We start from the raw sequence: 18,227 nt of genomic DNA, 5'->3' as shown, positions 1-18,227 counted from the left end.
CATCAAAAAAATTATTCTACTATTGATAAAGTCCCTTGTACTTACTGGCTTTGAGGCATTTCAATGTTTACATTTGCACTGCTTGAGGGCTGCTTGTTGTGTATACTAACCATAATTCCTTAGTGTTTTTGAGTAAAATAGAAAGTAAAAATGGACGATGTTAAACTGGAGTTCAATAGCTCAAAATAGCTTTAATTATGGGGAGGTGTAATAACCTCATATTTTATTTAGTAACTACACTTTAAGCATTAACAAAGGCTGAACACCTTTTCACAGCAAAAACATCTACAGCTGTGCTCTCAGACAGCATGGCACCATTAGGTCCAAATTATCAACAAAGTTAATGTTTTGGGAGAACAAAAGAACAATGGCTGTTATTCCAGGACACTTGAAGAGAGTGGCGAGGAAGACCAGATGGAATATTTACCGGTCATATGATTATGACTCATGTTTTTTTTTGGGAAATTGAAATGGAAAACAGATTTCAGTATTGATCAAGCAAGTTACATGACTGAGACACTTGAAGAAGCAAGGCTGATTTAATCAGTAACCAGAGATCTGCAAGACAGAAATGATGTAACTTGGTGTGAGATGGACACTTCTGTTGTTTTTCCTTGTCAGGAGAAAGCAGTGACATATCTCTGAGTTAGAGATAATAATGGTCATTTGTGATTTACCCATATCTGTGTAAAGGAAACAGAATCATTCCTGTATTTGCATTGTGACCATTTTGATGGTCATTGTGTCTAACCCTTGTCTGCATCCATGGAGGCATCGTGGAAGTCACAAGTTTTGTTTTCCCTGCATAAGGAAGAAAGGAGCTGTGACCATCATTCATATGAAAGAACATTTCTCTGGAAGCAACTCAACAAGTATTTGTTATTTTTGAGAAGTCAGTGTCTCACCTACATCATAATTACTTCTGAATATCAGTTTAAAAGTTTGAGTTTCAACATAGGATTTCTAAGACTGAACTTTGAACTAACTTTTCAGAATTGGATAAATCACACAGGCAAATACATACATAGCTGAGGTTAAGTTCAGATTTAAGCAAGTTTTATATTATTAATAGTTATTAATAATTATATTGTTTTAAAAAAATAACACTGCCTTGGAGAATTTCTATTGTTGCTGGTCTATGACAAAACCAGAATTAGAATCAGAATCAGAATTTATTGTCATGAACAAGTCATGAAATTTGGGGTGAGATAACACATGAAAGATGTCATGTTAAATAATAGATCTACAACACCTCTAATTCAGTGCAGACTATTGTCAGTCATGGATGCATCAGAACCCAACAATTTTCTCAAACCTCTGCACGGCATGCTGCAGCTCTCTTCCAATAATAAGAATGAAAATGGAGCATGAATGGAAACAGTTCAATTTCACTCCGTAACCAAGCTTACCACAACTTCAGTCATTGAGCCAGAGCGTGCAGATGACACTTGTGTCTGTGCACATTTGGATGGCAAATTCTGAATCATTATTGACTCAATAATTGGCTAGTGCAATGCCTTTATAGCATCAATGATCGGGACTTGGGTTCGAATCCCACACTGTCTGTAAGGTACGCACTTCCCTTGTCTGCATGGATTTTCCCCGGGGGCTCCGGTTTTCTCCCACCATTTGAAATGTACTGGTGGTGTAGGTTAAATGGGTGTAAACTGGGTGGCATGGACTCATGGGCTGAAATGGCCTGTTACCATGCTGTACATCTAAAATCTTTTAAAAAATTTAAAAACAAAAAATATATGAGTAAAGGGCCATGCGTACCTTTTCAATGTAATGATTCTGACCAACCTAAATCCATTGTTGTTGCAGTTGAGTATTATGACAAGCCCTTGGATGACATGTACCATTCCCCACATCTCTAAAATCACCTCTCTATGAAGACCTATGATAAATTTCATCATCTTCAATGCACTTGTACAGATGTTTGTCATCTTGAACCATGATCTTTGTGCTGGGTTTACCAGGCACCCAGTGAACTTTGTCCATCAGAAACATCGATAACCACCAAAACATTGGACTGAGACTACCAACAAAGTTGCCTAATACAGTTTGTTTATATTTCTTTATCTGTTTAAATTTATTTATTTGTTTGCATATGTAAGATGTGCAGAGTTTATTTTGCATTAGCAGTAAGTGGTAATTCTGCCTGGCCCACAGGAAAAAGAAACTCAGTGTTGTATGCGATGTCATGTATATATTCTATCAGTAAATCTGAAATGTGAAAAAAAAACAAATCCACTACTGGAAGAAGTGAATTCAGAATCAGGATTTATTGTCAAGATCGTGTCGTGAAATTCATTGCTTTGCAAAAGCATTATAGTGCAAATATAGTTAAACACCTGGTATCTGGAATTCAAGTGACCAGCAAACTGGCAAAATAAAATCAAGGAAAATAAATTTAAAAAATCCCAAAATATATCAGCATTATATAATAAGTATAAAAATGCGTAGGTTTAAAATTGTAAAAGTAATTATTCTCAGTAGTAATGCATTAATCTTTGTTGAAGATAGGAGCAAATATTCAGCCAGCAGAGTGCCTTAGTTGTGTTTTGCTCTTAGCAGCTGTTTAAATAAAGTGTCCCCCACGATGAAAAGCTAGTTGATGCCACTCACCATTGGGGTGACTCTCTTAAAGTGTCTCTTCATCCCTGCTTATTAAGAGTCTCCCCGGTCAGAGGCTTTATCTGTAAACTTGAGGGATGGGGATTAATTATCCATAATTTTATTGTTCGGCTTTTGGGCGGGTGGGATGGGGGAGGGAATTTGCAGATACAGTGATCGTTAAATGTTTTCAAAGAATTTTAAATTTAAAATGTTAAATTTAAACATACAGCACAATACAATAATTGAGCCCGTGCTGCCCAATTACACATAATTAACCAACTCACAGTACATTTCTAACTATGGGAGGAAACCTGAGCCCTCAGGAAAAACCCATGCATACATAGTGAAAACGTACCAATTCCTTACAGACAATGTGGGATTTGAACCCTAGTCCTCATCACACGTGCTGTAACAGTGTTGCGCTAACATCTACGCTAACCGTGTCACCCAAATGTGACTGAAAATAAAGTAAAATGGCTTAAAGTTTATTTATTCATGAATGAAGTTTGTTCAGTGCAAGTACAGTATTTTTGTTGTTTGAACTCTTTAGTTTTAATGCAGGTGTATTAGACATTGTAAGAGTCTCAAGCAACCAGAAAATACATTTATCTGGCATTTATCAATTCCCCCATCTGTATTGCTATAAATTTAGAAATGAATATCCCAAAGGAGGAGAAAGTGATGTTTCTTTGGTTCATTGCCCATTCAGAAATCTGATGGCAGAAGGAAAGAAGTTGGCCTTGTGCTGCAGGATTTCCATCTTCAGGCTCCTGTATGAAAAGGGCATGGGCTGGGTCATAAGGATCCTTGAGGATAGAGGCTACTTTAAGACTCCACTTCTTGTAGATGTATCTGATGAAGTGGAAACAGATGCCTCTAATGGCACTGGCCAAGTTCACAACTCTGTAGCTTTTTGTCTTGTGAATTGGGACCTCTATACCAGAAAATGATGCAATCAGTCACAATGCTCTCCATGGTGCACCTGTAGAAATTTGCAAGAGTCTTTGGTGACATACCAAATCTCCTCAAACTCCTGACAAAGTTTAGCCACTGGCGAACTTTCTTCTTGACTATATTGACTTGGAGGCTCCATGACAGATCTTCATAGATATTGACACTTAGAAATTTGAAGTTCTTAATAATTTCCATTGCTGACCCCTCAATGAGGTCTGTTAAGAGATTCAAGTTCAGATTTATTGTCAGAGTACATACATGACATCACATACAATCCTGAAATTCTTTTTCCTGCAGGTGTCGCAGAATTCCCATTTCAGAATCAGAATCAGAAATAGAATTTATTGTTAAGAACAGGTCATGAAATTTGGTGTTTTGCAGAAGCATCAAAGTGCAAATATTCATATTATAACCATCCTACAAGATTATTGTAATGACTAGAGCAGTGGGGTAAGCACACATCCTTGGGGTGTGCTTGTGTTGATGATCAGTGAGGAGGAGACATTTTTTCCAATTCATATTGATTGTGGTCTTCTGATAACGAAGTCAAGGATCCAGTTACTTTGCTTCAAAGATGGCCTTCCGCTGGTCGTATCTGGACGTTGTAAAGATCTCAATTCCGAGCCTTAAATGCCCTTGTTTTTGCCCTCAGCAGGTTGTGATTTCTCTGATTCATCCTGGGCTTCTGGTTGGGGAACACCTGGTATGTGCATGTGGGCGCACACTCATCCACGCAGGTCTTGATGAAGGTGGTGACACCTGTTGCATATTCATTCACATCTATGAAAGAGTTCTTGAATACGTTCCATACCACCGATTCAAAGCAGTTCTGCAGACGTTCCTCCACCTCCCTCAACCACACCTTTTCCATCTTCACCACTGGTGCTGTGGTCTTCAATGTGTGCTCGTATGCCAGGAGTAGAAGTACAGCCAGATGATCTGACTTGCTGAAGTGCAGTCGTGGTTTGGCTCGGTAAATCTTCTTCATGGTGGTGTATCAGTGATCAAGTGTGCTGGTTCCCCTGGTCTAGCATGTGACGTGTTGGTGGTAGTTTGTAAGAGAACTCTTCAGAATGGCCTGATTGAAGTCCCCCACAACAATGGGGAAGGCAACAGGATGTGCTGTCTCATGGCTGTTTATCACAGTGCCAATGCCAGCCTGACATTATTCTGGGGCGAAATGTACACTGTGACCAGAATAATGGCGGTTACCTCCCTTGGCAGGTAGAATGGGCAAAATTTGATTGCCAGATATTCTAGCTCGGGGGAGCAGGACTGGGTCATGACCGTCAGTCTGTGCACCATGATAAATTAATGATGACACAAATGGCACCTCCACTAGTTTTGCCAGACGCCAGTGATCAATCAGTGCAATGGCGGGTGTAGCCCTTGGGCTGCAATGCCATATCTGGAATCTCCTCGTTTAGCCATTTAGCACTTATTGGCAGTGCTAAAAACAAAATGACTCAACGTACACATATAAACAAGAAATGTAAACAAACTGTGCAATACAGAGAAAAGAAATATCAATAAAATGCAAATGTACGAGTCCTTAAATGAGTCCTTGATTGAGTTTGTTGTTGAGGAGTCTAATGGTAGTAGCTGTTCCTGAACCTTGGAGTGCGAGTCTTATGGCCCTTTCCTGATGGTAGCAGCAAGAACAGAGCATGTGTTGGGTGATGTGGATCCTTGATGATTGCTGCTGCTATCCGATGGTGGGGAGGGTTTTATCGTGATGTATCCACTAACTTTTGGAGGGCTTTATGCTCAGGGGTATTGGTATTAGCACACTTGCCACCACACATCTGTAGAAATTTGCTAGGGTTTCCAATGTCATGCCAGACCTCTGCAAACTCCTGAGGAAGTAGAGGCACTGATGTGCTTTCTTCATGATGCCACTTGTGTGTTGGCTCCAGGAGATCCTCCGAGATAGTGACTTCCAAGAACTTAAATTTGCTCATCCTCTCCTCCTGAAGTCAACAATCAGCTCCTTGGTCTTGGTGACACTGAGTTGTGGTCTGGAGGTAAGGAAATCCAGGATTCAATTACACAGTAGGCTGTTGAGTCCCAGTTTGCTGATTAATTTTAAGGGGATGATGGTGTTAAATGCTGAACTGTAATCGATAAAGAGCATCCTGATGCATGCATCTTTGCTGTCCAGGTGTTCCAGGGCTTTGTGCGGAGTCAGTAAGATGATATCCACTGAATTCACGACGCGATGACTTCATCTCTGTGTCCATTAATAAAAACTTCTCTATGTCCGTTAATAACAAGCACTCTAATGGACACGCCTATACTCAATAATGGATGCTATTCAAGGTCTATCCTTGCTAAAGGTTATCAAGTGAACAGATAAAAGATCCAAGAATGTTCTGAAAGCCTCCTTGAAAAAAACCTAACATTCCCACCCATTGGAACCTCAAACCCCATAACCGCTCAAAAATGGAGGAGGAGCATTTCTCAAGAGTTCAAAGATGTTTAACATAAACAGTGACAAAAGCACCACCTCTGCCTAACCTGTTGAACAGTTTCTGCCCCACCTGCGGCCATCTCTGCGTTACCAGCCTCTTCATAACCCACAGGAGTGGACAAGATATCTTTGATCTTGAGGGATTGTCATAGAAGAATTAAAGAGTTCTTATGAAGTAAAACAACTAATGGAAAGAATGCAATCAATCTTCTTGTAAATTCTACACAGTTGGCCCAGTTACCCACATTGACCATATATTTCAAGCATTAAAATTACAGAATCACTGGCATTCAGTTTTAAAAATATGCAGTTAATTTCTGCAACAAACAAAGCCATGATTTTGACTCAAATTATCTTTACATCATAGGCAGCTACATCCTTTCTTAAGAACCAAAACTGCAGAATTATTTTTGACGGCTTGCTTTTTTTAAACCTTTTGGTGCTGTGTTAAGTCTCCATCAACACCAGCTCATTTCCATTTGTTTACCACATGGGTCTAACTTAGTCTAATTTGTCAATAAACTATATTCCATAATGTTAGGTACCTCTCCATAATTGATAAAGATCTCCAAGATCAACAAATGCAAGAAAAATGAATAGGTTTTTTTAAAATCAAGTAATATTTTTGAAAATTCCTTTCACAAGTACAAAGAAAGTGGTGGAATCATGCACCTTTAACTAATTTTGAAGAGATTTGGTCCTGTTTTTCAACTTATCTTAACCCATACTAATGATTTATCAGAATTCTTAGGAAATTTATAACGCAGGAGCCATACAACCTTGCGATTCAAAACAAGCCAACCAATCTAATTCCAACATCCTTCAGTCAGTGTGTAGTCCTGCAGATCTCCGCTCTTCAAACAGACTTTCAAATGTTATTAAAAGCCTTGAGTCAATGAGTTCCAAATTCCTGCCATACCTTCAGTGATTTTTTTTTTCTCCTTTACACCCCCCACCTCAATTTTTTCACTAAATACTTTATTTCTCAGGCCCTAGTTTTGACCTAATCTTGAGGGAAAGTGACCATTCCTAATTATTGCAGCACAGTCCCTCTATTTGATAAACCTCGATTATTAGTCTCTTTAGTCTCCCCTGCTCCAAATAAAATACCCTGGTTTATTGAATATTCGATTCTAGATAAATTTTCCAGTTCTGGGAACATCCTCAAAAATATCCTCTGCATCTTACTCAGCACAATCACATCTTTCTGCAAGCCAGTGTTGTATATCATTGCAGACTACACAAAAGAGTCTGGAAAAACAACCACCTGAAGAAACACACAAAGATCAGCGTGTACAGAGCTGTTGTCATACCCACGCTCCTGTTCGGCTCCGAATCATGGGTCCTCTACCGGCATCACCTACGGCTCCTAGAACGCTTCTATCAGCGCTGTCTCCGCTCCATCCTCAACATTCATTGGAATGACTTCATCACCAACATCGAAGTACTCGAGCTGGCAGAGTCCGCAAGCATCGAATCCATGCTGCTGAAGACCCAACTGCGCTGGGTGGGTCACGTCTCCAGAATGGAGGACCATCGCCTTCCCAAGATCGTTTTATATGGCGAGCTCTCCACTAGCTACCGAGACAGAGGTGCATCAAAAAAGAGGTACAAGGACTGCTTAAAGAAATCTCTTGGTGCCTGCCACATTGACCACCGCCAGTGGGCTGATCTCGACTCCAACTGTGCATCTTGGCGCCTCACAGTTCGGCGGGCAGTAACCTCCTTTGAAGAAGACTGCAGAGCCCACCTCACTGACAAAAGACAAAGGAGGAAAAACCCAACACCCAACCCCAACCAACCAATTTTCACTTGGAACCGCTGCAACCGTGCCTGCCTGTCCTGCATCGGACTTGTCAGTCACCAACGAGCCTGCAGCAGACGTGGACATACCCCTCCATAAATCTTCGTCTGTGAAGCCAAGCCAAAGAAAGAAAGATAACCTCCTGAGCCACAGCCTTGTGTTTCATGCTTCAGGTAATAAATGACAGCTTTCTGTCAGTCTTCTTCATCACTTTACATCTGTCCTGCTAACTTTCACGATTTATTCCAACAGGTTCCAAGATCCCTTTATTTCTCAATATGCTTCCACAGCCTCATATTTAACATTAGTCCCTTGCCATATTGCATGACCTCATTTTCTCAGATTGAATCCACTGATAACAACCTAACAGCCATATCAGCATCTGATAACTATTCCTTCCTGTCACTTGCCAACTTCAATTCGCATTTTCTACTCTAACTTGGATCCCATGGGCTGTTGCATTTTTGGATAAGGGTGCCACATGGCACTTTGGCCAAAATCTTGCAAAAATCCATGTAGATCCCATCAAATACTCAGCCTCATTAACCCACATTACCTGCTGAAAATATATAATCACAATAGTAAAATACAATCTTCCTTTAACAAATCAATTCCGAATGTCTGTGATTAATCCATACCTCTCTTCATGAAGATTCACACTATCCCTTGGGAGCAATCCCGAAAATATGTCCAGTGCAGAAGTTAAACATGTGGCCAGTAATTACTCCATTTATCCTTCTTCTCTCTTTTCTTCTACTTCTCCCTTGTGAAAATCAGAATACAAGCAGTTCAGCATAAAGTTTAAAAGAATTAGGTTTATTATCATGAACGTGTCATTAAATTTGTAGTTTAGCAGCAGCAATATTGTGCAGAACAAGGTGCAAAATTACTATAACTTAGAATTTGCTAAATACTAGATTGAAAGATAATAAATAACTAGAGCAAAATAAAAGAAAAAGTGAAGTTCATTGTCTGTTCAGAAATCTGATGATGGTGGGGGAGAAGCTGTTATTGTAATATCGAGTGTGTCTTCAGGCTTCTGTACCTCCTTCCTAATGGTGGCAGTGAGTAAAGGGCATGGCCTGGGTGGTGAGGGGCCTTGATGAAAGAAGTTGCTTTCTTGAGCCACTGATTCTTAAAGATGCCCTTAATGGAGTGAAGATTATTGCCCATGATGGCACTGGCCGAGTTTATAACCTTTTGAAGACTTTTCTGACCTGCACATTAGTACCTCCATGCTAGGCAGTGATGTAACCAATCAAAAAGCTCTCCATGGTACACCTTTAGAAATTTGCAAGAGTCTTTGGTGATGTACCAAATCTCCTCAAACTCCTCAGGAAATGTAGCTGCTGGAGAGCTTTTTTCATGATCGCATCCACAGATCTTCAGAGATATTGACACCCATGAATTTGGTGGTCTTTACCCTCTCCACTGCTGACCCCTTGGAAAGGACTGGTTTGTTTTCTCATTGGTTTCTATTCCTGAAGTCTACAATTAATTCCTTAGTTTTACTGATGTTGAATGCAAAGTTGTTGTTGTGACACCACTCAACCAACTGATCTATCTCACTACTGTACACTTCCTCATTGCCATCTATGATTCTGCCGACAACTGTGATGCCATTTGAATTGCACCTGGCCACGCAGTTATTGGGGCACAGAGAGTAGAGCAGTGGGCTAAGCATACATCCTTTAGGTGTGGCTGTGCTTCCAAGTAGGAAATCCTCATTTACCATTGTTATCTGATCATATTATCTTGTAACTATTATTTATTACAATTATTACATGAATTGATCCCAACGACATTATCACTAATCAAAACACTTACTAAAACCTGATAAAATTATTATTTGGTGGGTTAAAGTTTCTGCTGAATCACATCATTCTCATGCACAGAGAATATTCAATTGCTTTGACTAGTTGTTTTGGTACACTGCTTGGTAGCTGTAGTGCTCAAAGTAATTGCAAAAATTTCAAAATACATTGTCTTGGAGGATGCAAAATCTCAAAAAGAAACAACACTCTGCTTCATGCTCAAAGTTCTGACTCGTAGAGGAACAAATACATTTTTTAGAAAACAATGCTAAAGACTGTAGATTTGGACATGCAAAGAAGTAGTAAAACATTTCTACTATGTAATCTATACTTTGGTACCTTCCAATTAAAAAGTAACCCAGCCTATCCAATTTGAACAAAGCCTGGAATTCTAGATTGCTTTTGTACATTTTCACTATCATATTGCATTAATCTCTCCCTAATGGCTGATGTTGTCTTATTTTACAAAACCTCTTGTGTCTAACACCCCTCCCCCCCAGCCAAGTCTTTCTTTAGGATGTGAGAAACTGTATCAAGCACAATAACAACTGTAAAAATTATCTAACTTTGCTTGCCATAAAGAAGTACTATTCTGTATTCTTTTGACCAGAACTCCTTATGATTGAAGAATTTCAAAATAAGCTTAATAGGATACAATATCAAACTGTGGTTGAACTACTGTATCTCAAAATATCAATAGGAAGTTTTATAAAACAATCTGGTGAGGTCGCAGATGCATTTTTACATGAGATTAAGTATTGATCATCTAACCAATTCAATATTCCAAAACTTCATGACATAAAACGATGAGCACATCTACCTCATATGAGTGGCACAGCTGCCTAAATAACAACTTCACTGAAAATGCTGTAGTTTTGCCTCTCTTCAAATATATATCTAATTTATCTCACTCCTACAAGTAGACCATCTGCTCAAACATTTAAGGGTCTGCAATGCACTGCCAGGAGCAGCAGTGGAGGCAAACTGTTCAGTTAAAAAGTGCTGGATAATAATAATAGAAAGAGGGTGCGACAGTGGGACCAGCAAAATTGCTCTTACATGAATCCAAAGCATTTGATGAACCAAATGGCTAATATCTGTGCTATAACTGCAAATTCTTCCAAATACAATTACTTACACTGCTTTCTCCACCATTTCAGATAATAATAAATAATGTAAAACCATTGTTCATTTCATTTATTTAACCAATTACCCTCTACTTTCTCTTGGAAATTTGCTATGAGAAACCTTTCTAAATTTTGGCAACCTCTATCTAATTCCAATGACATAAACTGAAGCAGTAATTCAGCAAAAACTCTAGTATTTCGCCAAGGCTTTGATATTTTTTCCCCAAATTGAACACAATTACGCCAGCTCAGCTCAAATTTTCATTTTAGTCTTAAATAACTTTGCTTTTGCTTTTAATTCCTCAGTGTAATTTCATCAACTTTTTATTAACACATTCAAACGTTTGTATTCGTACCTAATCAATTCCATTCTCTACCTCATCCCCAGACATCCCTCTTTTCCTGCACACTTTAAAATTGTACTTCTGATTAGCCCCTTTCACACTTGCACCATGTCCCAGGAATTAACGGCCAATTGACTGGTAAAGGTCAAGTGTGAAATCAAAATCGTCTGAACTCCAGTGTGAAATGATGTCATTTCACGCCGGAGATAGGTGGCCTCGACACCTACTGCAATCCTCAGTATCTCCCAACGACAGTGTGCAGATTGGACAGTGTGAAAATGAGAATTGTTTTCTAGGGCAGAGAAGATGTGTGAGTGGTGCAGGAACATGAAGGAAAAAGATTCAAATGATGGCATAAACTTTATCATAGGAAAGTTGAATCAGGAGAGAGAGAGAGAGAGAGAGAGAGAGAGAGAGAAAGTGCTAGCAATACATAGCAATAGCAAACAGCGTGGGAAAGTTGGTAGCGCAATCGCGTACAATTTATAAAGTCCATGGGAGAAAGCGATGGCAGTGAACTTAATTATACCCCTTGCTTGGGAAATTTGAGGAGGACCTAAATAGGTGACATCCCTGACAACAACTTTTGTAGGCAGGCTCAACAGTATTAAAATGAATGCGTTTCTGAGTCTTCAGTACCTCTTCCAGACACTGCCCGTGGCTTTGCCCTGGGGATTCTTCCAAAATTTGCTCTTACAAATAAGGAGATTTCTATGGAATGGAAAGGTACCCAAGGTCTCTATGGAAAAATTGATCTGGGATTACAGTCTGGGTGGATTACAAATGCCAGACTTAAAAAAATACTATTGGGCAGCTGTAATGTATGCAAATTATATATGTGTGTGACGTCATTGTGTGACGTTTTAGTATGCATTGAAGGCCCTCCATGGCTGCAAGTTGCACAGTCTAATAAAGCATCCATTTGAACCTTCCTACAATTGAATGCTATTGTATACTAGTATACTCAATACTGGCGACAAGATGAAGATGGATGCTGCTGGACTGAATTTTTGAACGGGAAGGTGAAGTTTGCAGCCGCTTGTGGGAGTGAATTTCATGCCAATTCTTTTTTCTCTCCACTATTGTGTCAGCACATTGTGAAGCTACAGTCCACTCCACACTATGTCTCACCTGTTCGTTGGCTGGTGGAGGAAGTATTGAAGAGAAGAAAAGGCAAGTTTGTGCATTTTATTTGGGTAAAAGAAACACCCAGAGAGGGTCATTAGGAATGGAACGCGCCGCACCCAATGCGAAGATTGCTTGATACTGTGTACTACTGAGATATTAGTCACACGTCAGAACGTTAGTTTAAGGAGAATTGTAATTTTATTTGGACACTGGATACATGTATGGGATGAACACGGTGTTGATGATGGAGTGGCAGCAGGCTCGGATTTTTGAACGTTTAAACCTCAGGAAGAGAACATTAGATTCCTACATTGATAGACTAGACCAGTTTAGTGTTGCTTTGGAGATAGATGCTACCAAGTGTAATACATCTAAATGTCGAGCCATTTTACTGAGTGGTGTTTGGGACGAGTCGTACCAAACACTGCGAGATTTGGCATTTCCATACAAACCGACTAATAAGAGTTTTAGTGAACCGTGTAAGTTGCTAAGAGAGCATCATCGTCCCAAGAGATTAGCAGTGACTGAGAGATTTAAAACTTATAATACATCATAGGCTCCTGGCTGAAGTATATCATAGTAGCTTTTGCATTTTAAGAAAATAGCGTCACATTGCAAGTTTTCAGGTGTGCAATTGACGGAAGCGCTGCGGGATCGATTTGTTCTACTAGCATTCTAGAATACTAGCATTCAGAAGAAACTTCTAACCAAGAACTATTTGTTTGCACAAAGTAACACTGGCTGATGAAACGGCAGTCCTTAATGCCAAGGACAAGACAAGGAACGATGACAAACCAGATAACCAGTTGTTCAAGGGATCAAAATGTAGGCAGCCTGGTTCTTCAGGATGGGTGAAGAAGAGGTGTGATCTCTGTGGTATGTCGAATCATACATGGGGTCAGTGTCAATACAAGAATGCAGCCTCTTATCAATGTCAGAAGACAGGGCATCTTCGATCAGAGTGTCGTGTAAACCTGCTGAACAAGGTCATTCCGGGGCAGAACCACTTCAATCAGGACGACAAGGCAAGGCGACACCAGGGCGACAAAAACGAAATAGATCCATCAAGCAAGTTGATGAGAAAAGTTTTGTGGAGAGTTTGTTTAACATTGATTGGAAGTCGCCAGCCATGGCATTCAAGGTGGTGTTGCAAGTGAATGGACAGGACCTGGAGATGAACTTGAGACAGGGACAGCGATGTCTATCATCAATTTCCAAGATTATAAGGAGAAATTCAAGCATTGTCCTCTTGAACCAAGGAAAAGTTTACTCCACACCTATACGGCTAATCAACTGGAAGTAGCAGGAGAAATTTCGGCCAAGGTATGCTACCAGGGACAGAAGAAGGTACTTCCTCTGGTGGTAGTCCAGGCAGACAGAAATGCACCTTCTTTGTTATGACACTCATGATTAGCTGACCTCCAGTTAGATTAGTCAAATATCCTTTCACGAAGACAGTATGCTATCAGCATAGATGCTGGATCAGAGTTACAAGAGAAGTATACTGATGTATTCAGGTAAGAGTTGGGCACAGTGAAGGAATTCAAGGCAACACTCCATGTTAAGGAGAACGTGGTTCCTGTTTTCCATAAGGCCCACAATGTACCGTATGCTCTACACCCCGATATTGAAAAGGAATTGGAGTGCATGTAATGTGAAGGGGTGATTGTTCTGGTTGAATTAAGTGAATGGGTAACCCCACTATTGTGCATTCCTAAAGCGGGTGGATGAGTTAGATTGTGTGGTAACCATCAACAATAACATTCATTGTGATTGGTACCTGATTCCCACTCCACAGAAATATTCAGCAAGTTGGGAGGAGGGAAGAAGTTCTCGAAAATTGATCTCAAGTGTGGCTATCAGCAAATTCTGCTGGATGGGAAATCACAAAGTTTGTGACCATCAACATGAATCGCGGGATCTTCTCATACACTAGGCTTCCGTTTTGGATCTTATCCAGTCCTTCAATATGGCAACATTTCATCGAGCAAGTGTTGGCTGGATTACAGGGTGTCTGCGCAATCATGGACGATGTGCTCCTCACTGGAGCTGATGAAAAGGAGCACATGCAAAACCTAGACAAGTTGTTTGCTTGATTCTCTGAGAACCATTTTACTGTCAAGCGTGATGAAGTAATCTACATGGGAAAGAAGCTATCAGCAAAGGGGATCCAACCAATGGAGATCAAGGTTGATGCCATTCATCGGGCTCCTGCACCCAAGAATCTAACAGAGTTTATGTCATGGGGTTGGTGAACTTCCAAGCTCCATTTTATCCCACATTTATCCACAATCCTACACCCAGAACACACTACTGGGTGATGCACCATAGAAATGGACAGACAAGTGTGAGGAGTCATTCAATGCTGTAAAGAAGGCAATCAGTTCAGAAACACTTCTGACTCACTGCGACCCTTCAAAGGTAGTGGAGCTGAGTACAGGTGCCTCTCCCTATGGCATAGGCGCAGTTATTTGCCATATCAATGATGAAGGAAGATGTCTACCGATTGCCTATGCATTGTTTGAACAAGGATGAAAAAGGTTACATGCAACTGAAATGTCAACGTTCCTGTATTTGTCTTGTGGTTGGGTTCTTCGTTGATCGATGTGACAGTAGAAAGCTGTCCAGACACTGCTTTGTGCTGTGACTCATACTTGGAGTACAACCTTTCAGAACTTATTTTTATGAACAAAAATTCATCATTCGCACAGATTATGAACAACTGGAAAGGATTTTGGGCCCAAGTCATCAATTCCGCTCAGAGACTGAAGCGATGGGCTATCATACTGTCTGCTTTAGACTCTGAATTGAAGTTTATGGCTGGGAAGGACAACATAGTGGCAGATGCTCTGTCACGTCTCCCACTACCTGAGACAGAGACAGGAGACAGGATGCCCTGCACAATATTCCGATACATCATTTGGACTATTACCAGTTATGAGTGACAATGTGAGTACAGACAGAGCAATATTGTCACAAGTGCTCGAATGGGTCAAGACCAGGGATTAGTTTAATGATGTCCACAGTGAGCAGTTGAACCCATTCATACATTGACATCATGAGTTAACAGTGGAGCAAGATTGCATCTTCTGGGGATACAGGGTAGTCATTCGCCAATGGCTCCAAGAAGGTGTGTTGTTGGTATTACACACATCACATCCAGGAATAGTATGGATGAAAGAAATCTCAGTCATGTGTGGTGGCCGAACATTGACAGGGATATTGAGGGACTAGTGAAACAATGTGTAACCTGTCAACAGACTCGCAATGTTCCATGGGTCTGGCCAAGAAGTCCATGGAGTCGTATCCACATTGATTTCGCCCAGAAGGAGAAACAGGAATTCCTAGTCATTCAAAGTGGCCAGAAATCATCATGATGACTCCAACAAGAGCAAGTGCAACCATCCGAGTGCTGAGGAACTTGTTTGCCAAGTGCGGCATACCAAGCAGTGAGTGACAATGGACCACAGTTCCTGAAAATGAAGTGTGTGAAGCAAGTGCTAGTTGCACCCTATCATGCTGGAAGCAATGGGGTGGCAGAGCGAATGGTCCAATTGTTCAGGCGCTCGTTGAGTGCAAAAGCATGAGTTACAGCACAGTGTCTGGATAGCTTTCTACTGTCACATCATAAGAACCCAACCATAAGACCAATAAAGTAACGTTGACATTTCATTTGATCCTGGGATATAAACTTCGCACAAGCTTTCTCTTTACCTCCGATGTCCAAAATGTACATCAAACCATTGCTTCTTTGTACCTTGAAGGGCCCCTCATACGGATGCTGGAATGGTACTTGGTGTGCTCCTTTCTATATGAAAACATACTTGCAGTCCTGTAAGTTCTGGGGTATACAGGACTGGTCTGACTATGCCTAGGACTGCTGTGGGCATCTCCTCCCATTCTTGTGAGTCTCATACAAATTCTCCTGGTACCATCAAGGGCGCACCATGGACCAGCTCTGCTGATGAGGTACCCATATCATCCTTGGGTGCCGTTCATATGCCCGAGAACCCGTGGCAATTCGCCAACTTAGTACATAAGGGCAGATTTCAAATGCCTGTGGAACCTTTATACTAGTCCGTTGCTTTGTGGGTGGTACACAGTTGTATACTGCAGGGTGGCCATTGCTGACAACAGACTTGATGTGAAATAGGCACCCCTGTTAGAGGTGATGTGTGCTGGCAGACCGAAAGATGCTATCCAGGTGGAAATTAGGGCCCTGGCGCAGGTATTGGTAGTCATGTCTGGAGTGGAACCATGTGACCGATCCACTATAGTGAGAAGAAAATGGGAACCACATGACACTGGCAGGGGGCCTACAATGTCCTGTGGTCAAAGCTCTCATAGATCATCTCAAAAGATTTTAGTGGGCTTTCGTGTGTTGCTGGTCTTTGGATGTCTGGCAACAAGTGCATGTCTTCACCCAACTGCTGACCTGTTTTTGAAGGCCATGCCACACAAAACTGTTGGTGATCATCCGGACTGTTGTTCTAATCGATGTATATGCCAACCCGTGTACTGTGTCAAATACCTGCTGCCTCTAGGCCACTGGAAAAATTGGGCGAGGATGGTCTGTAGATACATCACACAGGTGTTTGAGCTCCCCCAGGCCGACCGTAATTTCTTCCATCTGCAGGTTCAAGTCTATTGTTCCGTAACGTGGAATTTCTTCGTTTGACTGTTGTACTTTTGCCAGCGCAACATTGTACACCCCTTGGGCTAAGGTCAGCATGGACTGTATGGCTGGGTGAGACTGCATATCTGCCACTACCTTAGCCTTTCTTGAGATGTGTTCGATGGCTGCCAACCATGGGAAGCCGACCATGGATCTGATACCTCAGTGAAGGGAAATGTAAGCGGGAAATTTCACAGTCCGTAAAAGCCGTGAAATGTCTGACAGCTAGGTATAGTGCCAACAAATCTCGATCAAAAGCACTGTACATGAGTTCTAGTGGTCTTAGGTGCTTGTTAAAGAAAGCCAGGTTGATGGTCAGCCCAAACTCATTCAAACGAGTAAAAAGCTTGTGCAGGTGGGACAGATGTTCCTGACGACTGCAGCTATCGATAAGCATGTCATCTAGGTATATGAACGTAAAGTCAAGATTGCATCCCACTCTGTCCATTAAACATTGGAAAGTCTGCACTGCATTCTTGAGACCAAAAGGCATCCTTCTGAATTCAAAAAGGCCAAAAGATGTAATAATAGCCATTTTTGGAATGTCATCCAGTTGGACCGGGATCTGATGATACCCCCAGACCTTGGAAAAGATGTGGGGTCCCTACAGATTGAATGCAAAGCCGCATAAATGCGGTACCGAGTAGCGATCCGGTGTGGTAGCCTCGTTCAACCTGCGGTAATCGCCACAGGCTCTCCATCTGTCTGCAGCTTTGGGTACCATGTGGAGCGCTTAGGCGCAGGAGCTAGCGGACTGTTGTATGATACCCATGTCCTCCATCCTTTCAACCTCCTCTTTAGCCAAAGTTTATCTAGAGGGAGCCAGCAAGCTTGGGGATGCAAGCTTGGTATGTGGTTGGTATGTGGTGTTGCACCCCATCTTTCAGCATCACCGAGGTGAAATGCAGTGTAATTATTGTGGGGAATTCAACCAACAACCTGGTGAATTCATTCTTCAAAAGAGTAATGTAGTCGGGAGGAGTCACGTGATGGAGTAGTGGCCGGACGGTGAACTCCAGCCCTCTCCAGAAAAGTCGGGAAAAACAAGAGAAAATACAAAGGCACAGAAATACAAGTTAAAGAAAAGTGAGTATAAAGGTGGAAAGAAGATGGAGACAAAAGGAGAAAAATCAAAATCAACGGAAAGAAGAGAGGAAGAGAAGACAACGGAGGAAAAAGGTGAAGGCCTTACCTGTCCGAAGAGGCCCGCTGTGGAGAGAGGGCCCCACTACCTCAGGTCGGTAGAAAAAGAACTACAACAATGGCTCACAGAGCCGAGTAAAAGTGCGCAA

The 18,227-nt window shown here is 41.3% G+C and overlaps 1 protein-coding gene across 10 annotated transcripts in view; it reads right to left on the bottom strand.

Moving 5' to 3' along the window:
• Nucleotides 1-18,227, bottom strand: part of LOC138738967 (zinc finger and BTB domain-containing protein 20-like) — a 462,974-nt gene that overhangs the window by 180,149 nt on the left and 264,598 nt on the right. For all 10 annotated transcript variants that reach the window (XR_011341908.1, XR_011341909.1, XM_069890223.1 and 7 more), the window contains one exon: nucleotides 8,486-8,610. The gene's annotated coding sequence lies outside the window, so the exon portion shown is untranslated. The remainder of the gene's footprint in view (nucleotides 1-8,485; nucleotides 8,611-18,227) is intronic.

Source organism: Narcine bancroftii, chromosome 7, assembly GCF_036971445.1.
Source record: "Narcine bancroftii isolate sNarBan1 chromosome 7, sNarBan1.hap1, whole genome shotgun sequence".
Classification (NCBI taxonomy): domain Eukaryota; kingdom Metazoa; phylum Chordata; class Chondrichthyes; order Torpediniformes; family Narcinidae; genus Narcine; species Narcine bancroftii.
The sequence above is the reverse complement of the archived record's forward strand: the minus strand, read 5'-3'. Positions and strand labels throughout refer to the sequence as shown.